Source organism: Camelus ferus, chromosome 3 (assembly GCF_009834535.1).
Source record: "Camelus ferus isolate YT-003-E chromosome 3, BCGSAC_Cfer_1.0, whole genome shotgun sequence".
In the NCBI taxonomy this organism is placed as follows: Eukaryota; Metazoa; Chordata; class Mammalia; order Artiodactyla; family Camelidae; genus Camelus; species Camelus ferus.
In genome coordinates this window covers 15245268-15267681 of record NC_045698.1, presented here as the reverse complement: position 1 = coordinate 15267681, position 22414 = coordinate 15245268, and positions in this window count along the sequence as shown.

The window sequence follows — 22414 nt, the reverse complement described above, 5'->3', positions numbered from 1 at the left end:
CTATTCCATGTAAACATTGAGATAAAAAGAAGACATTTGCGTATCTTTCCACCCTATGTAAAGATACACATATCCTTCAGACATTTGTTTTGAAGTGACCGTCTTGCACAGATCTATTCCAAATTTTATCATGCTGCACAATAGAATAAGCAGAGTTTGAATTTGATAGTAAATGCTTGGTAAGCGAGTCTTCAAAACAATATCTTTCAATGTATATCCCCTTCTTTGTGGGAGAAAATGTGTTCATCGCTAAACATAAAGTGCATGAATGGAATCAGTTAACCATGTATTTGTGTACACTTTGAACCATGATGTGATATCTACCATAAATATTTCATTAGACAGCATTTGTTCCACCTCTTGCCAGGGTTCATTTGAGCCATATTCTCCTAGCTGTTCTCTCTGCCCAAAATGATGGGATATCAGTTTGCCAAGCTTCTTTTACCTTCTTTAAATCTTTGCTCGAATTTTACCTTTTAAGTTTGACCAATTGTACTTAATACTGCCACCAATTCCCCAACTTCATTTGCCCACTCCCTATCTCCCTTTCTCTGCTTTAAATATTTTTCTTTTTTGTCTCATTTATCATCTCCTAGTATGTCAGATGTTTACTTATTTGTTATTTTAAATGATTATTGTATATTTACCCTTAAATGTAAATACCCATGAGAATGCAGATCTTGGTCTCCCTTTCTCTGGTATAAACCAAAGACCTAGAAGGACACAAATCAGCTATTCAATAAATATTTGTCAGCGGAATGAACGGTGTAGATCGTTGCTTGCTGGACAGAGTTTCAATTTGTTATGGGGTCATAAGAAACCTTCACTGTGTGATTATTCTTGAATGCTCCGTATGCATCTGCCTCCAAACTTTCACAACAATTCTGTGTCTCATCCACAAATCCATACAATGGAAACACAGTTTCTCACTCTTGCTCCAGGCAGACTGATGATGGTTTGAGAATGTTTCTTTTAACCTAGAAGTTGGGCTACAAAGTTAGCCATCGTTTAGACCTGGTGCCCCATTAATCAATGAATAAAGTTCTACTTATGTTTAAGTTTCACATCCTCTGTGAAGATTTATATTTTCTTATATTCACTGGAAGGGTCTGGTGGTTTCTCTTTGACGCTTTGTGCTTCTTCTAGTTTTGCATTTTTTATATTACACTGCTGTTTATTTACTTTTATGTCTCCACAGCTAGACTAGGAGTTCTTTGAAGACAGGGATTATCATATTATTTTAGTATTCCCTGTATCAAGTAGAGAGCCTGACACACAGAAACTATCCTTTAAACATTTATACAATATATGAAAGATGCATTCAGGTGAACTCTTCCTTCCTCTCATATAAAAATATCTGAGAATTTTAAAATATCAGTTTCCAATATTACTGTTACCCACAATGGTGTCTTTAATACTTTATATTATTTTTCTGTTTCCCTTTAATACACCTTAAAAACTAAAATTTTCTTCTTTTTCATGATATCAGTTTAAATGATGCCCATTATCTCCAAGTTCAATAGCCTCCGTCCTTCGCATTTGTGAAACAGACAACCCACGCATAACCAGGAATATAAATAACGTGTGAATAACCTCCAGTCTGATATTTTATAAACCTTAGTTTCTTTTTTTCTTATATCATCAATATATATATAGCAAAAATATGGTTCTTACCATAGTCAAGTGGAAAGAGGAGTTGCTTGAAATTATGTACAGAACAGGGCCTGATGTAGTTCACTGATCTGATAGAGGGCAAAGTTGAATGAGAAAAAGTGTATTTCCTATTTGGTGCATATGGCGAGAAAACTTCTAGAAATCACAATAAGTGGTAATATATTTTGAAATCTAGGAAATATTTTTATATGGAACTAAATTTACATGATAATAATGACTAAAATATTGAGGCTCTATTTTGTAAGCAGCTGAAAGAAGTAGAGGAATTAGCTCCTGTATCATACATATCATTATTGTACTTACCTGTATCTGTAAACATCTCCCCATTTATTCATATTCTAAGTTACTTGAAGACAGTGATGCTACAACTATAATCTTTTAAATTCCATCTATCCTATCTTGATGAATTGAGGTAAATCTAATAATAATCTTAAACTAGTTTTTTAATCACACACACAAAAAGAAATTAAAATTTCAACTGAATATAATATAAAGTTAATGTTCAGTATTTGTTATTATTTGGTTTATGCTTTTCTGTATCTATGGAAATACAGTACACTTTCCTTGCTTATTATTATAATGTATGTTAAATGAATAATTCTGATCAGATAAGTACAGTAATATCATAGGTACTAATATTTGAATCTCTGCATTAAAAGAAGAGCAAGTACATAGCAACAGAAAGCAAGATCTAAATGACAGACTTTCCAGCGCAACTAGGTAACAGCATGTCCCCACAAACTCCAAAATAGAAGTGGACGGGGACAAATCATCAATAGCAAAAGATCAGCATATTGCAAGGCTCTGTGTGGGGAAAAGGTATAAAAAGTAACGAGATAGTTGATAAGTTTACAACAAGAGATCCCCAAAACAGCCATCTGGAATTCACTGGGAAGTCTTGGAGCAAATTAGGAATAGCAGCTGAAATGGAGTTTTCATGCTTTCTAAACGAAGCTGAATGCAAGTCCAATGGTGATTTTGAGGGATTTGCATGGACGAGTCCTTATGAACTCTAGGAAGTGAGCCTCCAGAGATCCCTCCAATACAGGGTCCTAAATGGAGAAGAAATTTCTGGGAGTGGATTAAAAATATGAGGAATAGTAGAAGGGACAGAAAGATAAGGTCTACATAAAAGTGATAGAAGCAACATTACCAGAAGATTCCAGAAATCTAGCTTTCATATTTTAAACACTAAGCACACACGCACATGTACACACATGTGCACACACACAATCACATGTTAAAAAAGAAATAGGAGTTTTGGAAATTATGAAAAATATTATAAACCACACATTCTTCAACAAGTTTAAGTAAACTGATTTTGTATGACAATGATCAACAGAAAAGCTGGTATAAGAAAAAAAAAAAGACAATAATAAGCAGAATCACATGTCTACAGACAATGACAACTTGTCACAGTTGTGTCCACAGACAGATAACTGAGCTTTCTATTTAATGCAAAGAAAGCATATTAAGAAAATGCTACAAAACACAAAAGAACAAAAGTCAGAATTTTAAAAACTCAGAAATAAGTTGACAAAAATGCAAGAAATAATTAGTAGTATAAGAAAAATTAATTCCAGAGATGAACACTGAACCAGAAGGAACACAAGAGAGAATAAACACAAGCGGCAGTAGATAGCGCCTAGGAAAAACAAGTTAAAAAAGGAAGAGTTTTAAAAACTCAAAGAAATTTAAAAATAAAAAAAAATTGAAATACAATAACTATTAGCAATAGGCAAAGATTCAACATTCAGTTCATATATATCTTTTAAAAAGAGATGAAAATGAGGTTGTAGAATACATACTAAAATCTCTAATTTAAGAAAATGTCCCTGATTTTTCAAAATTATAAGTAATAATAAACATTGAATTATTGAAAAAGCATTCATATCCTATGAGAATACAAAATCAGTATGAACAGTTCTAATGCATGTTCTAATTTTAACTGTACTTTAAATTAAAAAAAAACAAACCCTGGATATCTAAGCAAAACCATCAAAAAATAGGTTACTCTCTGACATTTTAAAAGCATTACTTTCAAAATGATAACATGGAACAATACCAATTAGTATATCAAGGAAAAATATAAGCAAAGAAATGTGTATACAGCAAAACTGATATTAAAAATGCTGAGTTTAATTATTATCAACAAACAATGCTCAGAAAGTATTACATGAACTTGTTTTGAAGTATCTACTCAAGAGCAGCTTCAGACAACAGCATAACTACAGAGATAAGTTTTAAACATATAATGACTTACAGAACTAAGACAAAATGAAATTTAAGAATGAGAAAGTAAACAGCATGATCTATGAAGTCAGGGTAGAAATCAAATGATTGCAAAATATATGGGGGAAAAGGAAAATACATACGATTTTATAAATCTTTTCATAGTAATTATGCAGGTAGTGGTGTTGGCTTTATTAATGCTGTTCTGAAATGTTAAATGGGTAACATGGATTAAGTAAAGTATTAATTATGATATAGTCATTCCCGTGTGTGCTTGAAAACCAGGGATCTCGGTATAGAAAAAGGAGATACACATGCAGTCTGAATAATATTAACTAAAAATCCTGTTGTTCTGAATTCAAACTAGAGATATCAATATGACTGCGTGAGGAATTTTATCTTTGAAAGAACATTTAAGGCTCTCTATATATACATGAAATTTGGATAGCTGCATTTTTATAGCTCTGTTCACTAAAAATGTCTAAAAGTAATGAAGCCAGCAGCAATGAGCCCCCTCAGTGACTAAATCATAGTCTTGAAATGCATATTCTTGTAAAATAAACCAGATCCAAAAGAAATAGAAAATACATGTGGAACAGGAAAAAAACATGAAGTGAAATAGAAGTATCTTGCTATCCAAATGACGGAGAAGATACTGAAAACAAAAACAAAAACACTGGGGCTGTGTTAAAAGTATTTATAAGCCAAATTGTTTGACTCATTGTCCAAACTGAGACAATTTGAGTTATAAAAATAATAATAATTTATTAAATATATATAAATCTATAAGTTAATAATTGAATCATATAATTTAAAAACTCATTATTTTAGTTTGGAAAATTATATTGATCCATTATCTTTAGAATTGGAAAAAGAAAGAGAAAGAGAGAAGCATTTATTTTATATTATCTAGATGAACTATATCATCACATAGTCAAATTCTAGAAGTGAAGAAGTGTCTGTTAGAAAAAAAAATCCAACTAACAAATTAAAAGGAAAAGATATGTAGAACATCAACATTTTGCAATTCTCAATCAACAAGCAGATGTAGCCAATGTATAAATAGGTAACGTATGAACGTACACAAAGAAAAAAAGAAAGAACAGACATCACGTTTTTCCTAATGAAATCACACAACACTATGTATAGGCTTTATCAAGAAAATTAAACAAGAGTCTAATTAAAACTCTGAATCTGGGTGTCAATTTGCAGGAAATATTTAGGACAGAAGAACATACTGAATTTCACCATGAATATGCAATCAACAAAGTCAAACCCACAGAAAAATCTACTGGTCAAAATATACCATATTTTTCAACAGGAAAAAGAATTAAGAAAAATAAGTGGAGCAAGAAATCTAAGATTTAAGATTTTAAAAATGGACCATCCCAAGAAGTTACTTTGTGGATATGTGCAAACTGATTCTAAAGTTTATATGGAGAGGCAAATGACTTAGTATAGCCAAAGCAATATTGAAAGAGAAGAATGAAGTGAGAATGTACAAGTCCCAACTTTAAGACTTACTATACAGCTACAGTAATCAAGACAGTGTGTATTGGCAAGCGAATAGGAACATAGGTCAATGCAACAGAATACAGAACTCAGAAATAGATCCACATAAATAGAGTCCACTGATCTTTGACAAAGGAATAAAGGCAATGTAATGGAACAAAGATAATTTTTTCAACAAATGGTGCTGGAATAATTGGACATCCACATACAAACAAATGAACCTAGTCACAGACCTTACATCTTTCACAAAATGTAGCTCAAAATGGATCATAGACATAAATATAAAATACAAAACTACACAATTCCTAGAAGAGAATACAGGAGAAAACCTAGATGAACTTGGGTAAGCAATGACCTCTTAGATACAACATCAAAAGCAGATCCATGAAAGAAATAACTGATACAATGAACTCTATTACATTTAAAAAACAAAAACAAAACTTCTCTCCTGATGTATGATTGTTAGCGTAACTGACTCCATGTTGGGCTCTTAGTTTATCCTGTCCTTCCACTTACCCCACCCAAGACTGTACTGTGCCGTAAGTCACTTCTCTGTCATCAAGGATTTTGTAGTTAATAGATTTTTAAAAAATAATCATTAGGATCAGGTGGCCTCTATGCTCTGTTATTCCCCAACCAATGGTGAAAACCTTTGTTGGTTTATTCCCAGCACCCAGGAGACTAGTTACTCATTCATGAATCTTAGGAATGCACATCTTATTTTTAAGCACCTACTCCCATGTTCTAGTTTAACTATAAAATTGTCCCCATGGCAGCTCGGCGATATCTGACTGCAGCTGTGCATGTTTCCAGATTGTTGTCTGCACAATCCTGATCCCACCCTGTGAGTAATTTACCTTGTGATAAACTGATCCATTTATATGGAGCTGCGTGCCTCGTATCTCTGTCTCAGATGCCTTCTCTGAGTGGGACATTGTTTGCCCCCTCCATCCTCCAACATCTGTGAAAGACAATGTCAAAAAAATGGTAAGACATGCCACAGACTTGGAATAAATATTTGCAAAAGACACATCAGGTAAATGACTATAATCCAAAATATGCAAAGAACATTTGAAACTCAACAGTAGGAAAGCAAATAACCTGATTAAAAAATAGGATAAAGATCTTAACAGACACTTCACCAAAGAAGATATACAGATGGTAAATAAGTATATGAAAAGATGTCATATGTCATCAGAGAAATGGAAGGCAAAACAATGAGATTACCATCACACACACTTATGAGAATAACCAAAATCTGAAACACTAACAATGCCAAATGCTGGTGAGGGTGTGGAGCAGTAGGAATTTTCATTCATTGCTGGTGGGAAGGCAAAATGACACAGTCACCTTGGAAGACAGTCTGTTGGTTGTTTAAGGGAAAATATTCTTACCATGTGATCCATCAGTCACTCTCCCTAGTATTTACCCAAAGGAGTGGAAAACTTATGTTCACACAAAAGCTGTACCCAGATGTCTATAGCAGATTTATTCATAATTGCCAAAACTTGGAAGGAACTAAGTTGGGTTTTAGTAGGTGAATGGATAAATAAACTGTGGTACAGTAGACAATAAAGTATCTTTCCCTAAAAAGAACTGAGCTATCAAGCTATGAAGAGACATGGAAACTTAAATATACATGACTGAAAGAAGCCTGATTCCAACTATTAGAAATTGTGAAAATGTCAAAACTGCAAAGACAATAAGGAGATCTGTGGTTGATAGGGATTATGGTGGCATCTGGTGGATGCTACGAATAGGAGTAACAGAGTATTTTTAAGGCAGTGCAGATACTCTGCATGATAACATAATGATGGATACATGTCATTATCTTTGTCCAAACCCATAGAATGTACAACATCATAAGTGAAGCCTAATGTAAACTATGAACTTTGGGTGATCATGATGTGCCATTACAGGATGACCTATTGTAACAAATATAGCATTCTGGTTGGTGCTGTTGATAACGGAGGAGGTTATACATGTGTGGAGGCAGGGGATATATGGGAAATCTTTGTACTTTCCCATCAATTTTGCTATGAGCCTAAAACTACTCTAAAAATTATTATTTATTAAAAATAAATTTAAATTAATTAAAAAATAAATGGACTGAACTAAAATACTTGGGCATGGTTATTTAGGAAACAAAAACATAAAGAAATGCAAAAAATGTATTCTTACAAAGTTTAGGTAAATTGATCATTTTGGAGGGAAGAAGAGAGTTGAGATGGGGTGAGCAATTAGGAGCTTCTGATGTCACTGGCGAAGATCAGTTTCTTGGAATGGCTGGTAGTACAGGGCATTTGCCTTACAACTCATTAATATATCCCTTGAAGCAATAGGTACAGCAGAAAAGGAATGATTTTCTTAAAGTGGATGGTGGGTGGAAATAGAGGGATTGAGCAAAGCACAGGAAACTTAGAAGCTACAAGGAACTTAGATAAACTTGACGACTTAAAAAATTATTTGCAAATTAATTGCTCATTCAAATGGTGAAAGCTCATAAAAATCATAGATAACTTCAAAGTTTTGAGTCAAAATTTTAGACCAGAGACTTGCAAGTAATCAGTTGATAGTAAAATATATTTTTATTAATATCTGTGGCAAAACATATCTTTTTAAAAATTATGATGGTTAATAGTCATATCAACTATAAAATATTCACAAATATGTTATACATTTAATAATGCATTTCCTAAATTATGTAGTTAACTAAAGTCTTCTTAAGGTTTTAGGATTTGTACTAAGAATGTACATTTCAAATATATTTTAAGTTAAATTATATAAAGTAATTGCATATATACTCTCCAGTGAACAGCGTAGATGATATTTCATTCATGCTTTTAGTATTATTGGAAAAAAATTAAAATATATTGAATATTTAGTTTGATGTGATCTTAGCTCAAAATCATTTTAAATATATGGACTTTATGAAGTACTTTTGTATTACAGATGATAGTCTTAGCCTAGCAAAGTATCATTAATACTCTATAGAGAGCTAATCAATTTACAGAAATCACTTTGATCCATGTTATTTAATTTATATGATAAGCAGATGAACTGAATGAATTATTATTATCAAACAGTTCCTTAAAGTTTTCCTGGCTTTCAGACAGTCATTCATAGCCTCTAATCCATTGTTGTTAAATGGGTAAATGTTAGCTTTAAAAATGCATTATAAAAATCCAGTGAAAAGCTACCATACGTCTCTAACATTTTATGAAATGATCATATGAGAATAGTATATTAATTCAAGTCCTTTTTTAATAGCATCTGTGGAAAGCTGTTATGAACTCTAAAATAAATAACATATGTTAATATAAGAACATAGCTAAACTAGAAAAACAACTTTCAGTGTTGATTTTATAAAATAAATAATTAGTTTACAAAAATATGTAACTTTAGGTGAAATTTTTAGGTTCATTTTAGTTCCATTTCATAGCAACTTAGCCAAATAGGAAGACAGTAGTTTAAAACATCTGTGTTTATGAAAAAAAGAGCAGGGAACAAATATTTATGAAGCAGCTTTTATGTTATGACTTTCAAAGTACAGTTGTTCCTCTATACCAGGGCCCCAATCAAATACAGTATTTTCAAATACAGTCAAATACAAATATTTGTACCAATCAAATCCAGATTTCAATAGGAAGAATGGTTGCTTGATGGATTCTATGAGGCCACTGAGTTGACAATAAGTCCAAGAAATTAGGGTTCAATTTTTGTGAATGTTGACATGCATGAAAATGCATGAAGACATAGATAACGTCTGCTTTCAAACGTGGGAACAGCCTATCTTGGTCAAGACAGAATATTTCATTGAGTGGTATGGATGCAATAAAAGGCCACCATAAACCATAAAACTGGTTTTAGAGGCTTTGGGGTGATTTTTGCAACCACAAACCCTTTCCGCAGAATCTATGTTATTTGTCATCACCTCCAAAATGACACTGAGGACATTGGTTCAAACATAGGTGATATATGGCCATTCAGAGAAAGATGAATAAATGGATTTAGAAGTCAAAGCACAAGGATATATGTGACATTATTACAGATGGGTTCAGTACTTTGACAAGAAAAGGATGAGCCATCAAAGTCTAAGACGATGTTCATTAGAAATATACACTAGCTTGATGTCAAAATGCATTTAATACTCCTTGCAATCTAGAGTATTTATCCAACTAGGAGTATAACATTTGCTTGGATTTTAAACCTTATGATTAATACATGATAATCATGAGTAATAAATTTTTCACAAATTATATTTTACTTGACAGCCAGGATGATTTATTAGGTTCGTGAATTCATTTAAAATTCAATACCTTTGGGTGCTGTATCACTGAAATTAATGAGCCAGATTCTCCCACTGAGTAAGCTGCTTGCAGGCTCCTAGGGTCCTATTAAATTAAATTCTTCAGTACATTAAATGCATCCCTAATGTTTTAAAGAGTTGATACATCCTGCATTGGGGAAGTACTATATTAATTTAAAAAAATTAACAACATGCCATTTAAAAAAATTTAAATAAAGCTGTTTACATATAGTTTCATTCCTTTGGGTTTGTAGCATTCTTTAGTAAATAGAGGTATTTTCAGGCAATTGAAACGGATGACTTGTTTTTGTTTCATCATTCACAGAGCAACCTTTCTAGAAATATCATCTCCCATGTCAATTTCCATCTTTCCTATTATCAGGATAAATTTGCCTCCAGTAGTTTTGAATCAGGAGAATGCAAATCTAAGACTAAGTTCCATTGGTTTCCTGACAATGCAGGACTAGTGATGAGTGGTTAGCTCCACCTCCAGAGTTTGTTTGTAAACACTTTGTCAGTTGGCAGGAGTTAGTGGGTAATTGTAAATAATCTTTCTTTGGCTAATCTTTACTTAATTTTGCCTTATTACAAAATGGAAACAATAGGAACTAGGATCACTTTGCCTTAAACGCTATGCTGTTTAGCATTGTTAAACGTAGAGAAATAAATGACACATTAGGCACAGATAATGTATTTTTCAGGGAAGAAATATTTACTCACACAATAAAGGATGTAAAGAAACAAGGAGTGTAGAAACAAGCAAGAAAGCCTTCCTACTGAACTGATAACGCATCCATACAACACACCACACACACAAGCACCTCCTTAAATAGAGTTCAAATATATAGTACATGTCTTAAGGCAATTAGGGAAGAAATAGAAATATACTATGAAACTATAAACAACAGAACTATGATACTACCTTGCAAAGGCATACGGCACATGTAACTTATTGAATATTAGTTGAATAAAGTTAGTGAGATGTCCTCAGTTATGAGTAATGTATTCCTTTCAGGAAATTCTTCCAACCCTCTGTTTCAGTGGAGTATGTTTCTTTATATATTTTATATATACAAAGAATTTTATGTACATAATATATATATATATGTTTAATATATAATATATAACTATATAACACATAATTATGTATACTATATAAAGTTACATATAATGTATTTATACAAATAAACATATATAAAAAGAATATTTTCTCCTTTAGTTAACATAATGGTATCATTTTCTTTTCCAAATTGCTTCCTTTCTCTCTAGTCCAGACTAGCTCCTTTTTGCATTTTAGATCTCAGTTTAATTTTATTTTCTTAGGAGACCTTTCTAGAGCCTCAAACTAATTAAGCCCTTTTCTATGTTCCATTAATGACATTCAGTCATAACACTCATCTTACTTTATGGTAGTTGCATTTGGTAATATGTTTCTATCCCTTGATCCACATGAAAACACATATATTAACAAATTATCTTTTCTCTTATTAATACAAAAAGCTGAACAATTTAAATTTTCATAAAAAGCCATTCCTTAAAATAGTAGACTTATATAACTCAAACAGCAGGTTAGTGAACTATTGAATGTTAAAATGCTTAACTTAAAAAATAAGGGATAGATTTTATTTAAATTCTTTTTTGTTCTCTATCATTATTAGAATTTGAGCAAGTATTGCTGATTTTTATGCACTTTAAATTCATAAATTGATTTTATTGTTATGCTTTTCTTGAAAAATATATATTCATTGTAGAAAATGTAAAAAACAAAAGTAAAGATGGATAATTTATAATAATTAGTACTTAGAAATAAGTGCAAATGCTATTCATATCTTGCTGTATGTTTCTTCAACTGCTCCCTATTAATAAACTTACAGGGAAGCAATAGATTTCTTTTTGAACTTAAAATTTTAAATATTTATTAGCATGGAAGACGAGTTGCTATGTCAGCAGTACTAGTATTTACGTGAGATGTTTTACAAAGCATTGAGAGAGAGCGCTGGGAACAGTACAACACAGGTTGTATATTATCATTTTTCCACATGGACTCATGAACTTGAGCGTAAAGTCTATATTGAGAACTATTCCAAGAAGCAGCCTCAACATAGATGTCAATTATAGAAGACACTAGAAAAATCCTCATGAGCCACTTGATAAGAGGTGAAAGATAGTTTACACATTATGCAAGTGGCAGAAAAAGCCAATGAAATCTGAATATTTCTTTTAATGTAACTTTATTTGTATCTGCAAACTGGAAGTATGCATTCACGTCTAACCATCTGCATATATGTTCATCCTATAGTTACTACTTTAAAACTTACTTTCTTATTTAACATTTTTCATGCCATTATACTACCATATTGTTTCATTTTAATGCTTGTGTAGAATTCTATTATCATTCTGCCTTTTAAAAACATTTTAATGAAACAGTTCTGTGAAAATTCACAAATTGCAATGGTATAGCAGTTTATGAACTTAAAGTGACTGAAAATGCATCTAATTTCTTTTTAAGTACAATTCAGCAGAGCTAGACATTGGTCTTCTATTGAACATATTCTGGATTCTAAATTGAACCTGCTAGGATGCTATTTAAATATCATCCTATTTAACCTTTTGAAATACAGGATTTGGTTTTCAGTGGGATGTTGGCATTCCATAATAAAATGAAACCAAATGTACTCTGACATAATTATTGCCTGGACTAGCAGGCTTTTATTTGTGCATTATGGGTTGCATATAATAAACGAACAGATTCAGTCTAATTTATTTTACCCAGGAAAGATGGGGGGAAAAGTTTAAGGGGAAATAGGCTTTCCTTCAGGTTTGAAGCACTACACGTAACTAATGCTAAATATTTTATCCATTCTTAGGTATAAACTCTATACAAATAAAGTTTACAAAAGTGACATCACAAACCTTCTAGTCAAAAGCAAGCTAATGAATGAAACAATAAACAGTGAAGTAGGACAAATTACAGAGAACAATATTCACATTATGCTGCAATCATTTATTTGAAGGTCAGTGTCCTAATAGACCAAAGGTGCGTGTCTAGGATTCTATCTTTGTATATGCTGCATAGAGACAGTGCCTGACAGTCAGAAACGTTCAATAAACATGTGTGGCAAGTGGGAGGGAAGGAAAGAGGAAGAGAAAAAAGATGGGAGAAGGGGGAGGAGAAAGACAAAGGCAAGCCTGGGAAAGTAACTGCAGGAGAAAGGGAGAAACAATGTCTAAAGTGATGGAATTTGTGGGCTGTCTGTCTCTCTTTTTTTAAACTGAATCAAAGTATGAAGTTTCTAGATGATTATCTGAAGCAGTTCATAGTTCACACCTTTGAATTGAAAAATTACGGTTATTTCTCTATTTTAGTAATGCTAAATTTGGGAAAAGCCATATTTTTTTTATCTAATAATGGAAGATGATTAAAATTGTGTGGCATATCAATCATTGACAGGTTAATTAAAGTAAGATAATTATGCCTTTATCTTAGTTTTTGTGATATTGAAATAGTTAAGGAAGATATTATTATTACCCTGGGTTTACTTTAAGGTTATTCATAAGTTGTTATGTGATATAACGGAAAAGAAAAAAAATCTCTAATATAAGTCTCACACTATAATATAAAGGAAAAAAAATAATGATAAGGACTTCTTCCTTGCTTGAAATTTATCCTGTGCATTCTTTGAACTAATAAGATTTTCTTGAATGCACCACTCAGTAATTAGTAAGAACAACTGTTTAAACAGGATTTTTACCCCATTTTTTATTCCAATTTTGAAGTAGAAATAAATTATATTAAAAAATTCCTGATAAATTAAAAGTGACCTTATAAAAAAAACAAAATTTATTGACATTTTAAATGTATAATAGAAGGCTATATGAACTCAAGGTAGGAACATATTCCTTTAAAAACACTCAAGAAAGAACCAACAAAACATTTAATAAATTGTTCAAGTATATCATTAAAAATTTTGGTCCACAAATTACCCCACCAACAAAGTGATAAAAGTGACAGGAAGAGAATATTTGTCCAGTAACTATAATTCCATTCCTACCGTTCTTTTTAGCAATTATTCTATTTTTCCTGCCAGACACGTGATGAGAATGGCTTTCTTTGCCCACTGCCTACTTAGAACTTGTGTGGCCATTGATTTGCTTTGATCAATGAACTCTGAATCAAAGTGACATGTTCCAGAGTGTCATTTCTGGGTCGGAGCTTTAACAGCTATTATTCAATTTGCTTCCGTTCTCTTCCTCATGTCCCTGGGGACCAGAGGTATCCTAGACCAGAAAGTGGTTGTTCAGCAATGAATCCCAGCGTGAGGATGACAGAAAGCAAAGGGCCAGGAGACGTACAGAGAATTTGTATCATGAGTAACATCTAAACCTGTTTGTTTATTTCTAGTTTTATTTTTCTTTTCACCATAACATAATTTAATCATATGCTACTTCACAGTTTAGCATAGCTTAACTAATTCAAATTAGAATCAAAACTATGTAACAACACACAAAATATTTTTTAAACCCCAACAAATTAAAAGAAAACTTGAAACCAGTCTGAATGAGCTATTCACAGAACAGAAATCTCAAATGGTTTAAAACTATATGATACTACATGCACCTTCTAATGCTTTCCTGGTGGGCATCACTCAGTTTTATTGTCCACTCAGTTTTAGTGTCACACAACCCATGGAACCTATATGCATCTCACTGAAATAGTTATCAGCCAATGTATATTTTAAAGTATTTATATTTTTGTCTCTAAAACTCAATAAGCATTTAAAAATGTTAGGTTATTCACAATTTACTGAAATTTAAAATCAATTTTTGTTTGAATCCTATGTATACTTATAAAAATATGTATTCTAAAAATATGTATTCTTTTTTTAGAGCCCAAGGTCTGATAGATTCTATACAATCTAACTTCATAATCATTGAGAAAAAGAACAAAGCTGAGGTATCACACTCCTTGATTTCAAACTGTACTACAAAGCCATAGTAATCAAAACAGTACAGTGCTGGCACAAAGAAGACACAAAAATTAATGGAACAGAATAGAGAGCCAAGAAGTAAACTAATGCTCATAAGGCAAATTAACCTATGACAAAAGAAGCAAGAATAAACAATGGGGAAAAGACAGCCTTTTCTACAAATGGTTTTGGGAAAACTGGACAGCTCCATGCAAAAGAATCAAACTGGACTACTTCTTTTTTATACTACATCATATACAAAAATAAACTCAAAATGGATCAAAGACTTAAAAGTAAGACCCCAAACCACAAAACTCCTGAAGAAAAGATAGGCATTGACATTGGTCTTAGTAATATTTTTTTGGATATGTCTCCTCAGGCAAGGGAAGCACAAGCAAAGTAAACAAATGGGACTACATCAAACTAAAAACCTTTTGCACAATGAAGGAATCTATCAACAAAACAAAAAGGCCATGTACTGAATGGGAGAAGATATTTGCAAACCATATATCTGATAAGGGGTTAATATTCAAAATATACAAAAAACACATACAACTCAACATCAAAAAATAAATAATTTGATTAAAAGTTAGGCAGAGGATCTGAATAGATATTTTTTCAAAGGAGATATACAGATGACCAATAAACACTTGAAAAGATACTCAACATCACTAATCATCAGGGAAATGCAAAGCAAAACCACAGTGAAATATCACCTCACACCTGTCAGAATGGCTATTATCAAAAAGACAGCAAATAACAAGTGTAAGGATGTCTGTAAAAAGAAACTTTTGTGCACTGTTGGTGGGAATATTAATTGGTACTGCCACTATACCAACAGTATGGAGGCTCCTCAAAAAATTAAAAATACAACTACTGTACAATCAGCAACCCTACTCCTGGGTATTTATCCAAAGAAAATGAAAATATTAATTTAAAAAGTGTGTTTCTATCCCTCCTTTCATATTCAATAGTCTCTGCTTTATGGAAGTTGCTCTTATACCCTTGGGTACATACATATAATAACTATTACGTTTCCATTGTTAGTTGTAGGTTTTAGTGTTGCAAATTTCCTTCCATAACTATTTAATTGGCTTTTGATCTCACACTTATCATATATGAAGAGAGAGAGGCTTGGCCCCACTATCTTTTCTAGGCAATGGCTCTGGAGCTTCCTCTAGTAGTTCTCTCTGTCCCCATCTTTGTCTGAAATTTTCTTTCTCCATTGTCCCTACTGTCTCCAACAGTGATAGACATTTCCTGGATGGGAGCCTAGGTTGATTAGTTTTGTGTGATTTATAGTAATCAAACTATTCTAGCACCATTGTTTTTTACCAGAGTCTCCTTGTAATTACATGGGAATTGAAGCCTGGAAAAATTCTTTCCAATTTTAGTTGCTGTTCTTAGATTGTTTTGCCAAAGTTTCCAGAGAGTTCATTTGACAATATTGGGGCATTCTGATATTCATGATAGAATGCCTAACTCACATACAGATGTTGACAAAAGCCCATCACGTGTCAACACAAGACAACTTTACTTTGTGCAAATTAGATGCTACACTCAAAGAAACTGGTGATCAATATGCCATGTTCCTGATATTTTACAATGCACTATAGCATTTTTACACAGAATGCTGATATTTAGTAATTCTTTACTATTATAAAGCAGGAAATTTAAACTCACTAGTGATCAATAAAATATACATTAAAAAAAATAGTAAAAAATACCAGATTAGCCCAAAGTCTAGGACCACCAGTTGTTGGCAGGAATGTGGATCTATGGCAGCACTCATACATACACTATTTGAGGGATAGATACTTGTACAAATATTTTGGAGAGCAACTTGACAATATCTAATCAATTTTAAGACACATGTAACTTACTAAATAATAAATCCCCCTACTAAGTTAATAATTTATATAAAATTTTGAATGTATACTAAAGAGAAAGATGTTTTAAGAGCTTTATTGGAATTATTCTAACAATGAATAATTCAAAACAACTTATACTTTTCTACACTTTAAAATAATACAAAAATAAATTGTACCATGCTCTAATACAATAAAGAAGTTTTCTGAGCTGATTTCTCTTTGACAGATGTCTGCAAACCAGCAAACACTGGCTGCCCAGTAAGAGAATGGCTCTTGGACACATAAGACATTGTATTGTCCTCATTCAGTTTACTGTGTTAAGACATTTCCTTTCAAGAAGGTCTCAGTTGACACCAATAAACCCCTAAAATGGAAGATGTGGTCCTGGATATACAGAGAAGTCTTGATAATATGAAAGGGGCTATTCCACCCACAATTGTCTACATCTCACAGGGGCATCTTCTCAGTCAACTTGGCTACAGGAGGCCTTCTCTACCTTAGGATCAATCTCAAAATCTTGAGTCAGTCTTAGCAGCCAAGATTTCTTTAGTAATTTCCATGTGCTTAGCATTAGGCTAAGTTCTTTGAATGTATTATCTCATCCTAAAACAACTTTATGGCATGACCTGCATATTTAAAACAGGTGCATTTTTTAGGGCAAAGGTCAGTTAAGTAACTTGTTATGCAAATGAGTGGCAGAGCAAAAATTTTACCTAGGTATTTTGTTGTTTTTGATGCAATGGACATATTTATGCCAGACATAAAATTCTGGTTTTTGAAGTGAAAAGAAAAAAAAAAAGTGAATGAAGGGCTTCAAATGGCAAAATATCCCCTTTCTTATGGGTGAGTTGTATTCCATTACATATGTATGTTGCATCTTCTTTATCCATTCATCTATTGATCTGCACTTATGATGCTGCCACATCTTGGCAATTATAAAGAATGTTGCTGTTAATAGCGAGGTGTATATATCATTTTGAATTAATTCTTATTTTGTGTTTGGCTTTATTCCTTTGATAACTATGTAAGTTTAAAAAGCTAAAGCTATAACGCTCTTAGAAACAATGAGCAGTACATATATGTAAACTTTTAAAAATACGTGCAGTATATTGTGTATATGTATTTACATGCAATATATTGTATATGTACAGTCAAATTGTAACAATTCTATCTAACAAAACTGAAAAATGAAAAAAAAATTACCTAGGAAATCTGGCTTCTATACTTTTCTAGTGATTCTTGTTACCTTAGTTCTCTGATTGCCACTTAGAACCCACTTTTAAAAAACTCTTCATAGATCTTTGTACACTGCTCTCAGCTTTAAGTATGACAATAGTGAAGTTGTAATCTTTTCAGTGAGAGTTTGGGGCTATGGCTTTCTGCTTAATGTCTAACACTGGGAAGAAGGTAAACCTGGACCAGGTACAAGTTCCTGGAGCTCTGAGTTTGTCAAAGACATGTGAAGGTTACCAACAGCCTCTATTAGGATCTATATTAAAGGCTGAGTGGTGTAGCAGGATGCACATAGTAGTGCCCTCTATTGGAAGTCCCCTACGGTGCTATATATCTGGTATTTGTATAGAATCATTTGGCCACTGTCTTTGCCAGCCCTGGATGTCATGTGAATGCCATGAATTGTGTATCCTAAGCAATAGAAATTTATTTCTCACAGTTCAGGAGGCTGCAAAGTCCAAGATCAGAGTCCCAGCATAATAGGATTCTGATGAGAACCTTCTTCCTGGCTTGCAGATGGTCTTCTTGTGATGTCCTCACATGGCAGAGAAAGACAGAGAACAAGCTCCCTTGTGTCTCTTCTGATAAGGGCACTAATTCCATCAAGAGGGCCCCACCCTCATGAGCTCATCTAAACGGAATTAACTCCCAAAGGTCCCACCTCTAAAAACTATCATATTGAGGATATGAGTTGTGGAAATCATAATTCAGTCCAGAGCAGTCACCAGGCCTCATGCACCATAGGGTTCTCAGCCATCAGCTTTTCATGGTCAGCTACTCAAACTCAGCCAGAGCAGGTTGTTCACGGGCACCAGCTTTTTAACCAGGTTGTTCCGATCGTTGCCCTGCAGTTGCTCACACAGGGCTCTCAGAGGCTGTCAGGGTTTGCAGCCATAAATCCAAGGTGATAATATAGATCAGTTTCTAATACAGTGGAAAACACATACTGGTCCTTAAAATAGTCATCAGCCCTCGTTCTTCTAGTCCATAATCGGCAGTCATTCTTCTTCTTGGTTTCTTAATATCTATAACTTGGGTATTTGCTCCAACTTGTATTCCTTTGAAGCTAAGATATGTAGCCTCGTGGACTAAATTCTCCCCTCAAGATTATCAGATGCCTGGTTTCTAACACATTAGATTCTTCATTTTTGAACAAATCTTAACAGTTTACTTGTGAAATATCCCTCCCATCTGAGAGGAAGCAATAGAAATTCACTTTTAAAGAGTATTAAATAAGAAGCCAACACTACCTTTTATTCTACTTCTGTTCATAAGGTTTGACTTCATTACTGAGTTTGAAGCCCCTGGGCTTTATTTTATTGCTAGACCTTGGCCTGTGCTCTACAAATTGGCATATAATTTAGTAGTAGAAAGCCTCTGGCTATTTTGCTTTATCTTTTAGTGGTTTAGGAGATGTAAAGTGCCCAGAACAAAGACTCTGTAGCGGCTAACTTCCTTCTCTGTTACAAAAAGTCACGCAGACATTCTCCCTACGCAGGCTTCTCATCCTGTTTGACCTGCCTTCTCCAGCTGTCCAAATAATAGGACTCACAGAGCCTCAGATCCAGAGTTACCAGTAGGTTAATACGAATTTTATCACAAACGTGCCCTCTCCTAGCCAAGCAAGAGAACTCTAGGGCAGTGACGATTTTCCTTGTCTTTGCGTCTCATATAATGACTTGTGAGTATTGTCTGATTTCAGGAGAGGAATCAGAAGATGAGTTCACTTTATCATATATTTTGTAGAATGTAAAAGTTTTCCTCTCTGGATTTGCATGAGTCACAGACGTTGTTGGTACAATTAAGCCATTATTACAAGATAACGTTCCTGTTGAGTCTACACCAAACACTGCTTGAAAATCTCTTACAGTATTTTGGGCGCTCTAACTAAATCTTCAGAAATGATCTACTTGTAGCCAGCTTGTCTATGCATAGATGGTATATTTTGAAAGGACAGGTTGTTGTATTTTAATTCTGCAGGCAGCAAACAATAACTCTAGTAGATAATCTTTCTAGGGACTATATGCCATTTGGCATGTATCACCTTATTTAATTCTATGAGACAGGTGTCATTGTTTCCCATATTCTACATCTATGGAAACGAATTCTTATAATTTTAGGAAATTTCTAAGATTAGATGGTTAGTAAGAGGATTTAGATACTGATAGTCTGACTGCAGAGATCACTCTTATTTGCCTCTATTATCTATCAGTACATCCATATGGGGTAAGATGTTAAACGTACAAATTCTTGATTACACTCACTTCTTGACTACTGCAGAATTTGATAATCTACAGTTTTAAAAGTTTATCCTGTAATTCTGCCAACTGCAGAGGATTAAACCTCTGATTTATGAGATTTAAACGTTTCCTTTGCAGTTCCCTTATGGGCATGCGTCTTCAGGTTATTGAAAGCTCAGTCTCATTAAAACTTATCATTTTTCACCATTCTCATCCATCATATTTTAATATTATAAATCTATTTCAGCTATTGCATGTAAACAAATCCTGCTCCTAAGCTATGAGAAAGACTCTTCTTTTGAAGGCTGGTAAACATCTGTGTAAGTGACACATTCATCATCAAAAGGTCACAGCTCCGAAGGGTGAGAAGGGGGAGTTAAGCTGGGGAGCTTTAGCTGAAATACTGCTCTCTAGTTAATGGGTGCTGGGCTGTGACTGTTAGGAAGTAAAAGTGCTGTTATTCTGTGATTCCTGTGGTGGCTGCGACTACTGAAATGGACATTTGCTCACAAATTGAAGCACTTTCTTAAAAAAAAAAAAATTGGCCTTGAAAATTTAGTAGAAATATATGAGCTAAAGAGATTTAAAATATAAGCTTGAGAAAGTTAGTATAGTTTATTAAGAAATATAGAACATGGTTGTGGAATATCCATCTTTAGGGGTAGGGTGGTCATTACCATGCTTAGTCCTGAACCTAACACGTGGTGACGCTGACAGGAGCGGCAGTGGCACTTTGATTTCCTGATGATCAATTTCTGCATCTATTGCCTGATGACATTTTTTTTCACATTTCTGAATTTAAATGGCAGAAAAGCATAAAAATATATATTGCATTCCCTTCGTTCATTTTGTATTTATTTTTGGCATGTTTGAATGAAATCTAAGATTTGGGAATCAGATATTTCAAAAATCAGGAAACTCGAGAAAAACACTTGAAGAGAATAAGAAGGTACCCCTACCTACACTTTTCTGAAGACCTAAAATTTGTGTATTCCAGAGCCTGACATAGAGTAGGAACTGAAAATGTTTCAGAATAACTGAATCACAGTCTCCTTATTTGGAAACAATAATTCTCTTCATTTTCTTATAATCCCACTTCTATTACCCCCTTTTCTTTTATCTTTTTTATCCAAAGCTAATTTTATTTATTTTGAACACATCCCTTTACGTAAAATTTTTACTGGTATGAGGAACTTCAGATTGTATAATGTGATCAGGTTTTTACCTTTTCATCAAATTCCTAGGTAATATTTTAGCTAATCTGTTCATAATGACAAATTTTTGTGAGCAGCCTGTGAGCTATTAGTCAATTGTTAATATCAGGGAGGTAAACAAAATCTTTTAATAGATAGTTTATTTAGGCCTAGGACCTTTCAATGTTACCTTTGCCTAAGTTTCAGGTACTCCTTCCTGACTAATAAGGAATTATTTTCTAATCCCTTCAAAATCTGAAATTTTCTGAGTGTCCTTTTTATTGCTTTTATTTTTATGAAAATTAAATATTGTCTCCTCCCTTATCTAACTCAATAAATATTTTTGAACCCTATTATGTGTATCACTCTCTGCTACTCAGAGGAAACATATGGACAAATGGACTGACCTTGCCTGTGCACAGTATGGTAGTCTTCAGAATAATGGTCCCTAAATGATGTTTACATCCTAATCTCTAGAACCTGAGAATATGTTAACCGATAGTTGAGGCTTTGAAGATGTTATTGATGTTATAGACCTTGAGATGAGAGATTATCCTGGATTATCTAGGTGAGCCCAGTCTAAACACCTGAGTCTTCAAAACCAGAGCATTTTTCAGGGCGGTGGCCAGGGAGAGCCAGAGTTAGGGAGCAGGGGAAATAAGAGACATAAATATGCAAAACCAATATAGGATGCATTATTTGTGGGTGTTGCTGAGGGCAATAGGGAATCAGTTTTGCTAAGGACTCCTGAGAGGCAGACCTAGAGCCACTCCAAATTGTTCATTTGAAAGACTAAGGTTGACAAATTCATCCTTCGGACCTTGCACCTCACTGAAGGCTTTTTCTGGGGTTGATAACAACTTCCCTGCTTTTGTGCTATGCTTGAATGAGCTGACTGTGCTCCAGCTGTGAGAGGGAGCAGACAGCAAAAAGAGATGAGCGGTATCCTTGTGAAGTGAGTCTCCTGTCACCCAGAACGGTCTGCTGCCTGGCAAGTGTCATCTCAGCAAATGAGAGGAAGGGCTGGGGCGCCAGTGGTGTCTGCTGCGGGAAGGCTTTGGTCTAATGGCCTCAGGATATTTCTGTCTTCCTGGGAGGCTAGACTTGGTAGAGAAGTCACAAATCTAATCTTGGGAAGTTTGTTTTTTTGTGTGGGTTAAAAAATATATATGTTGTGAAGGCA